At 39.2% G+C, this 9,767-nt stretch overlaps 1 pseudogene; it reads left to right on the forward strand.

Moving 5' to 3' along the window:
* Positions 1–528: 528 nt before the first annotated feature.
* Positions 529–3,060, forward strand: LOC140862368 (putative kinase-like protein TMKL1; annotated as a pseudogene).
* The last annotated feature ends 6,707 nt before the right edge of the window (positions 3,061–9,767 follow it).

Consider the following 9,767-nt stretch of genomic DNA (forward strand, 5'->3'; position numbering starts at 1 on the left):
GGCATTTGGGGTGATGAGATATGTGTATTTGTGGCAACCATCATAAGAGCACATCATGGGTTCCCGTGATCACGGTCGTTATACAACAAACATATGACTTTCGTCCTTAAAATTTCATTCTTTGGATAGGCCGCTCCGGAGCTCATTCCGAAGTGCCAATCCCGTATAATTCCATCTCATGAGCCATAGTTTGGAAAGGCCGCTCCGAAGCTCATTCCGAAGTGTCAATCCCGTATTGCCACAACAAAACGCATACAACATCAAAAATATTTTTCATGCATCTTCATATCATTCATCGTATCATATCATATCATGCTTGTAGAACTTTCATGAGATCTTAATGCATGTCATACTTGATAAAATTTCATGAGGAAAAATTATCATTTAAATGCAACACATACTAATCGCTCCACGTGATCAGTCCTTATTTCCATCCTTGGCTTAAAACTTGAAACCTTTTCTAGTAAAATTCTTGAAAATATTTAAAACACCTTAAAAGATCATAGAATACCCTTCATAGCCTTAAAAATGGGTTTAAAAGAAATAAAAAAAATAAAAGTTTTACTCAACGCTGCCTCAACAACTCTGCAGCGCTGCCTGGTCAGTGCAGAGGCGCTGCAGTTTTGCAGGTTGCAGCGCTGCTCCGCTGCAACCACACACCTGCTGCAAAAATCTACTTCTTCTGATAAAATTTTCCAACTTGTTTTCTACGAATTAAACATCACTCAATCGTCAATTAAATTTCTCGCTTAAATACATGAAAACTTTAACCAAAACATACCAAAAGACCCAAATTTTAAAGAATTAAATCAGCATCCCATCCAACATCAGCTCACACCAAAAATCTGAGGTTTGAATCATTTAACCCTTGAATCTCCTTAAAATTTTACCAAGGACATTTGGAACGCTTCACATATCACGACTTTACGTCATAATCATGGAATCATGGAAAATCATACAACAATAACATCAATACCTATGGTTCATATTAAAAATATTTTTAATTTTGAATGTTGGTTTCAAAACATTTAAAACTTGTCTGATCATTGTAGGTTGTGATTAACTGGTACATCGGTAGCGATCTAGCCTTGAACGAACGAGATTGAGACGCCTTTCTTCTTCCTTGCACCAACTTGAAACTTAAAATAAACATAAAATTGTTTGCTTAAAAATCATTCGTTTGCTAGCCTTGTTTCTCTCGGTCCGGAATAATCCCAACCTGAAAGTATTAAACTAATTTGCATCCAATAATCGTTTGGAATTTTACAAAACATTTAAAATAATTAATATAGCACATAAATTTATTTAATAAACATAACTTTCTAAATCATTAATAAATAAAATTAAAAACATTCAAAATTCATTTAAAAATATATTTTAACACTTGTGAGTTGATTTATGGATTTTTCAGGCATTACATGTTACATAAAAATTAGTTTTGTTTCAGGGTGGTGATACCGGCGGTGATGGAAAATTGGTTTTGTTTCAGGGTGGTGAGCATTTAACTTTGGAAGATGTGTTGAATGCTACAGGTCAAGTTATGGAGAAGACCAGTTATGGGACAGTGTACAAGGCAAAGTTAGCAGATGGAGGGTTTAAGGCTGTTGAGAGAAGGAAGTTGTGAGGATAAGAGTTCTTGCTTGCCGGTGATCAAGCAATTGGGGCGGGTTCAACACGAGAATTTGATTCCATTGAGAGATTTCTATCAGGGGAAAAGAGGGGAGAAGCTTCTCATTTATGATTACTTGCCGAACAAAACCCTTTCTGATCTCTTACATGGTATGTTTCATGATTCAAATTTTACTTCAAAACTGAACTACATACATATGCTTCATATGGCGTACTGATATATTTGTACGTCGACTCCTGTTAGATTATGATTGACAGTTGTATAATGATGGTTATGTATGGTTCATATTTGTGCCTAGCATTTTTGTAAAAATTCTTTAGAATTCAATTAATGATATGTTATGTGAATCTAATCTTTCCTGATGAGTTTGAGGATTGAAATTTAACCAATTCTGTAGAGGCCCTCAATGGGGAGATTTTCATGAATGCAAAATCAAGAATGTGATGACTGTCAAGAGTAATTCTTCATTAGAAGTGATGCAACAAATATCTTCTTGATGTTTCATTGTAATGTGGTCGCAACGCCTATTCTTGACCAATATCAAGATTTGATGGCTCATAAATGAGCTTCTGGAGAACGTGTATTTAGTTTTTCGCTTGGTTATTGTTTTTTCAACAACGTTTGATATCCTGCATGAGCAATGATAGTACTCAGCTTGTAATTAAGCTATTTATGTTGGTAGGTTCTCAAATGCATAGCACTGTTGTTTCTAAGATATTGTTGGTGATTAATTGATTGAAAAATTTGAACTAATTTCTTATATTTGTATCTCTGGCTTATGTTTAGAATCTAGATTAGGGAAGCCGGCCCTAAATTGGGCTAGGAGACACAAGATTGTGTTGGGGATTGCCAGAGGATTAAGTCATCTTCATGTCCTCGAAACGTCAATCAATCATGGGAATGTGAGATCAAAAACTGTTCTGGTAGATGACTTCTTTGTGGCGAGGCTTAACGAGTTTGGACTGGACAAGGTAATGGTTGCAGTTGTGTCAGATGAGATAGTAGCACTAGCTAAAGTAGATGGTTACAAACCACCGGAACTCCAGAAGATGAAGAAATGCAATTCGAGAACAGATGTTTATGCTTTTGGGATATTACTACTCGAGATTTTGTTGGGGAAAAAGCCTGGGAAGGGTGCAAGAAACGGTGATTTTGTCGACTTACCTTCACTAGTGAAAGTAGCATTTTTGGAGGAAACGACCATGGAGGTTTTCGATGTGGAACTCTTAAAGGGTGTAAGAAATCCGATGGAAGAAGGGTTGGTTCAGGCGTTGAAGCTTGCAATGGGATGTTGCGCTCCCGTTTCCACTGTTAGGCCTACGATGGAAGAGGTCGTGAGGCAGTTAGAGGAGAACAGGCCGAGGACTCGTTCTGCTTTGTTCAACCCCGTAGAAACTAGAAGCGTGAGCGTTACTGTTATCACACTCTGATCAGTATGCACGCAGAAACACAGTATATAGCGAGCCGAGAGTTTGACTCTCTATCTTTAAGACAAATTTGCCCACAGAGATGCTAACAGGTCGATCAAATTGTCTCCTAAGATAGAACGCTAATATCACTTCGATTAGCAGCACAACAAAATCGAAGAACCACGAACACTCGAAAGTGCTTTAAGAAACTCTTTATTATAAGAGTATGCAGAGGAAGAGAATGAGAAATGAGCGAGTTCAAATGGAGTCAGACGTGAGGTATTTATAGGCGTTGGAAGACTACCTCGATGAGTTGCATCACTTCAGACGCACTGGTTCAGTTGAAGTGGTGCACTGGTTCAGGAGAAGGGGCGCACTGATTCCAGCCGAAGAGACACACTGGTTCTGAATGGGACACAACTCTTCAGACATGAAATTTAATTTATTTATTTATTTTCGAAAACAAAACAAATTAAATAAATTGTTATTTCATCCAAAAATTAAATATGTGTCAAAGAACCAGCCCAGCCTAGCCCACGTCCAGTCCGGTCTATGCCGAGCCGAGCCGGCCGGACGGCGGCGGCGCGCGCGCGTTTGGCTAATGGTTCGAACCTAGCATTGTCTAGGTTCGCTCCCTTTAACAAACATGGGTACCCCTTGGGACCCCAACCCATTGTCTCAATTTAGGCTATATGTATAGACATTTATTGCCACATTTTACCAATGTGGGACTATGAGCATCAATGTCTCATTCACCATCTTTACTCCAACAACAATTGTCAAACAATTTTTCCAACAATCCCCCACATGAATGTGATTTATGCGAATATGTATGCATATGCTAAAACAGAGTTTCTTACGAAAAATTATTGCATGGGGAGAGGTAGCTTGCAGCTTTGAACCTTCCTTAGTGAAATACTATCGGATTTACTAGGTTGCCTAGTGAACGTGATGTCTTGAACTATTCAGCTGTTGATGTAAACCAAGACAACAGTATTCACACAATAATTTTTCTCACACTTTATTTGTTCTCACGGTTTTGTCCGTTTTGGCCCTGGACAACATCTTGGATTCTTAAGTGTTTCATTGAAGCGACCCGTCTTCATACTTAAATAGGTGACCTCCTATTATATGAGTATCCTGTCATACTCTATTTCTTATAGAAATAAAGGAATCATTAAAAGTTTGTTAAAACATAACCTCACTACTTGCACAGGTTGCACTTTTATCCTAGGAATGAGAATAGAACGAAGTTCTAAGTACACACGAACATTCATAACTTGATTTTCCCATTGAACCAAGATCTTGGGATCTCCAATCTACAAGGTTGGGTTTCCGCTATGAATTATCCTTTAATTTTGTAGGTTTTAATCCCATTCCTCTTGATAAGCAGTTTACTTGATCTCTCCCTAAACCTTTTGTCAACGGATCCGCTAAGTTATCTTTTGATTTTACATAATCAACTGCGATAACCCCATTTGAGATCAACTGCCTAATGGTATTATGTCTTCGACATATGTGTCTTGACTTACCATTATACATACTACTTTATGCCCTACCTATAGCCGACTGACTATCGCAATGTATCATAATTGCTGGCACTGGTTTCATCCAACACGGGATATCTTCTAGGAAATTACGAAGCCATTCCACTTCTTCTCCCGCTTTGTCTAAAGTTATGAACTCCGATTCCATAGTTGAACGAGCTATACACGTTTGCTTATAGGATTTCCACGACACAGCTCCTCCACCGATGGTGAACACATATCCACTTGTGGACTTCGAGTCTTTTGTGTCTGAAATCCAATTTGCATCACAATATCCTTCAAGTACATAAGGATATGATGCATAATGTAATCCATAGTCCATTGAATACTTTAAGTATTTAAATACTCTTTCCAATGCTTTCCAATGATCATGACTAGGATTACTTGTGAATCTACTCAATTTATTTATTGAGTAAGCAATATCAGGACGAGTACAATTTGAAATATACATTAAACTTCCAATAATCCTTGCATATTGCTGTTGAGATACGGGTTCACCACGATTTTTAGATAAATGTAAATTTAAATCCACGGGTGATCTTAAAGGCGTAACATCATAAGCATTGAATTTTCTAAGTACTTTCTCAATATAATGAGATTGTGTTAGGGTAATTCCTTCAGACGTTTTTTCAATCTTAATTCCTAAGATAACGTCTGCTTTTCCCATATCTTTCATGTCAAAATGTCTTGTCAACATTTTCTTAGTTTTCATGATGATATCATGATTACTACCCATTATGAGTATGTCGTCTACATATAGACAAACAATTACATACGAGTCATGTGTGCCTTTTATATAAACACATTTATCACACTCATTAATCTTGAATCCATTTGACATCATTGTTTTGTCAAACTTTTCATTCCATTGTTTAGGAGCTTGTTTTAGCCCATACAATGATTTAATGAGTCGACACACTTTCCTTTCTTGACCGGGAGCAATGAATCCTTCAGGTTGTGCCATATATATTTCTTCCTCTAACTCACCATTTAAAAAGGAAGTTTTAACATCCATTTGATGAATTTCGAGATTATTTAAAGCAGCAATTGCTATAAGTACTCGAATAGACGTTATTCTCGTAACAGATGAATATGTGTCAAAGAAATCCAACCCTTCTTTTTGTCTAAATCCTTTGGCCACTAACCTTGTTTTGTATTTTTCCACCGTTCCATCAGCTTTGTATTTCCTTTTTAAGATCCATTTGCATCATATAGGTTTGCTTCCCGGTGGGAGATCTACTAACTCCCAAGTATGATTTTGCATGATGGAATCTATTTCGCTTTTTATGGCCTCTTCCCAAAGTGGAGCATCAGGACTGGATAACTCTTCACTTAAAGTCCTTGGATCATTTTCTATAGCATAACTAAGAAAATTAGGACCAAATGTTTTAGCTATCTTAGCTCTTTTGCTACGCCTTGGTTCTTCGTTTTCATGAGTTTCCTCATTTGTGGATTCATGTAATGCCCTGTTTTTATCTTAAATGAGTTTATTTGAGTTAATCAGAGATTACAGAGTTCTCGAGCCGGTTTGATTTTGATCAGGGTCCTTTTTGCAAATTTTGGAAATTTCAGGGACTAAAACGCAAATATTGGTTTTTATATATTATCTACACTTGAAATTGTTTTCCAAAGTCCTCCTCCTCCTCCACAACAACCGAGAGACTCCATTGAAGCGCCCCTTTTGGATTTCAAGCTTCCAGATTTCCTCCCGAGCTCGATCCGGCCGTTAGAAATTAATTCTGAAGGCAGATTAGTGATCACAGCAGTGAGAGCTCCATTATACCGTAAGTATTTCTCCGATCAGATATGTTTTGATTTTCGGAGGTTGTTAGAATCGATTTAGATTCTAGTATGTTGTTCTTGACGGAGTTCTGATCGTTTATTATCTGTCGGTTTTGAAATAGAGCGACATTCGGAATTGTTATGATTTTTGGAAGCTATTTTCGAAAATGTGAGTTTTGAGATTTGTTGGGTTTGTCTTTTTGTTGTTGTATTAGCATTGAATTGAGTTGTTATCGGTATTGAACTGCCGTCTGCGTTGCCGGTTTGTTCAGTTATAGCAGTTATGCCGTCGGTTTGAGTTTTGGGGATTTTGAACCGTTTTTTAGTTGTTGTAACTTGGCTTATAAGTTGATCTTGGTTATTGATCATTCATTTGTCTCCATACAGATTCGTTTGGAGGTATCAAGCCCAGAGTTAACAGCTGTTTGATCGTTTCCGAGATTTGAACAAAGAACGGTATAGAGCATTTCCTTAAACCGTTGCCTTGTTGTTGTTAGATTGTATAGTTGTTGATACAGTCTCTTTTGTAGCGTATCCAGAGTTGGAAGCTACTGCATTGAAAGGTAAAAGCAATCATCGTAGCGGGATAGCATACTCGGGACTGTGGTTCTCGAGTTTTCCCTTTGAAATCACATACTTGCATTTACACTTGTTCTAGCATGAGAAACTTGTGTCTTGTTTGATTGTATTGGCTTTTGTTAAATGACTTATGTGTTATATTTATGTTATGCATTCATCTTGAGCCAATCTTGTTTTCAGCGGGCAGAACCGCCCTTTTTGTTCAGACGTTTGGGAACTATGATTGAGTGGCCTAGGTTGTAGTATTTCGCCTAGTGCTAGCATACTCATTATGGTTGCTCAAAGTCTAGAGGAGTGGGATACGTAGCACCACCTCGATTGGGAGGGTCGGTGAGTTGTTACGTGATCTTATCCTTGGGAACCCAAAAGCACAGCAGCAATCCCTCGTTTATCAGATTGATATCCCGGTTTAAAATACATGCATTCATTACGTTGTTATTAATTTAATTGTTGTATTGAAAGCATGTTGATTGTTGTATAAATTTTTATGTTGCTTTTACTGGGAATGTCGTTCTCACCGGTTATCCGGCTGTTGCTTTGTTTTGTATGTGTACTTGGCAACAGGTGGGGCAGGATCAAGTCAGAAGAGGCATGGTTAGCTCCAAGAGAAAGTTGTAGCAGTGAGACTCGGTTTAGAAGTCGTGTCAACATGTCTACCTAGTGTTGTTAGAACATGTTTAGATATCGAACTTCGTTTTTATGTTGTATTGACATGCAAGCTTTGCCGTGTTGTTATCGTGGCATGTTCTATTTTGGAGTAGTTGTTAAACTCTAGAACTTAATGTATTAATCGGAGGAACTGCATTTATAATGTATGTGTTGATTTGGATTGCATTGGAATAGTTTTAGATGGATTGCAAGCATGTTTTCTGCTGTTCTGTTTCTGTTGTAGGGGGTGCCTGAGCTGCAACTTTTAGCAGCCTGAGCACACCCCACCCCGAGACCAGTAGCGCCTTTGTCCAGGGCGCGCTCGAGCGGCGGTTTTTGGCCGCCCGAGCGCGGCCCTCTTTAAAAAAAAATAAATGAATTCCCTTGCTTTGCTTTTAGTTCTTAGATCTTGGATGCTTAATTATTGTTTACTTCTTAATTAGATGTTTAGAACCGAGGTCTCACATTAAGTGGTATCAAAGCCTTAAGATTCTTGGTCGAACTAGAGTGAGCGGGTAGATCGAGTCTGCGTGTATTGGCTCCTCGCATGTATTTGAATTATTTTAACTGTGTATTTAATTCTATGCGAGCATGCTTTATTATTGAGAGTTATTGAATTACATGGTTTTGTGATTTAATTTATAAAGCATGATCTACTTGAGACATAACTATTTCTATTATCGACTGGTATCCGGTATTCCAAGCGGTTGTAAGGGCATTGATTGTAGCGATTGAGATATCTCGTGTCCTAACCTTTGATTATCAGATGGGTCCTCGTCGAGTGATAAACAGAAACACACCACTAGTTATCCCTGCGACTGAGCAAGCTAGCACTGAAGTTGATCAGTTGGATGCTTCAGCGACTCCTATGGAAACCTTGCTGAAGAGGTTTCAGTCGTTCAATCCGCCGTTGTTGATGGGTTCAAAAAATCCAGTTGACTGTGAAAGTTGGTTGGATGATATGGATCAGTTGTTTGACTCCATTGACTACACAGATGACCGCCGAATCAGGTTAGTAATTCATCAGCTGCGTGGTGGTGCTAAGAGCTGGTGGATCATGACAAAGAAAGCATTTGAGAGTAGAGGTACAGAGGTTACTTGGACTCTTTTTAAATCTGAGTTTTATAAGCGGTTTTTCCCTATCTCGTATCGTAAGGATAAGGGAGCAGAGTTTGCAAATCTGAAGCAAGGGAATCTGAACATTGAAGAGTATGTGGCTAAGTTCGATAGTCTGTTGCGTTTTGCACCGCTAATTGCCGGAGATGAAGAAGCGAAGGCAGATCAGTTCATCAACGGGTTGAACCCCGATGTCTTCACGTTGGTTAACACCAACAGGCCTAGCAACTTTGCGGATGCCATGAATTACGCAAAGGGAGCAGAAGCAGGCTTGTGGAGACAAAGAGGTAATCAGGGGGCACCTCAGCAGCAGAGGCAGTATCAGAACCAACCATCTCAGTACCAGAATCAGCCACCTCAACATCAGAACCAGCAGCAGAGGTATGAAGGTGGTAGCAGTGGGGGAAGCAGAAAATATCAGTACAAAGCAAGAGGTAAGCAGTTTAAGAGGCAAGGAAACAGTTCGTCCAGTTCCAGTGGTTCGAAGCAATTCGGTTCAGGACCGAGTTCTGGGTCATCATCCTTGTACTACAGCAAGTGTGGAGGAAGACACTCACCGGATCAGTGTGTGGGAGTCTTTGGTAATTGTAACACCTGTCAGCAATCGGGACACTTATCTAAGGTGTGCCCTCAATGTAACAGAGATAGAGCTCAGAGTGGGAGTTCGTCTAGACCTGCAGCTCAGCCTGAGAGGCAGTCTTCTGCAGTGCACTCTTTCCAGCCTCAGCAGCAGAACCAACAGGGAGGTACTGCAGATTTTGCGAGTTGAGCAGTTGTTTGCCAAGCTGTCTAAGTGTGAATTCTGGTTAGATCGAGTTGTCTTTCTCGGTCATATTATTTCTGAAGATGGGATTTCTGTCGATCCCAGCAAGATTGAAGCGGTTATGAATTGGCCTAGACCGACATCAGTACCTGAGATCCGAAGTTTCATGGGTTTAGCCGGTTACTACCGTCGTTTCATCGAGGGTTTTTCGTCTATTGCCAAGCCAATTACCCAGCTGACTCAGAAGAATGCGCCTTTTGTTTGAACTCCAGATTGTGAGGCTAGCTTTGTTG

Source organism: Henckelia pumila, chromosome 4 (assembly GCF_033568475.1).
Source record: "Henckelia pumila isolate YLH828 chromosome 4, ASM3356847v2, whole genome shotgun sequence".
NCBI lineage: Eukaryota > Viridiplantae > Streptophyta > Magnoliopsida > Lamiales > Gesneriaceae > Henckelia > Henckelia pumila.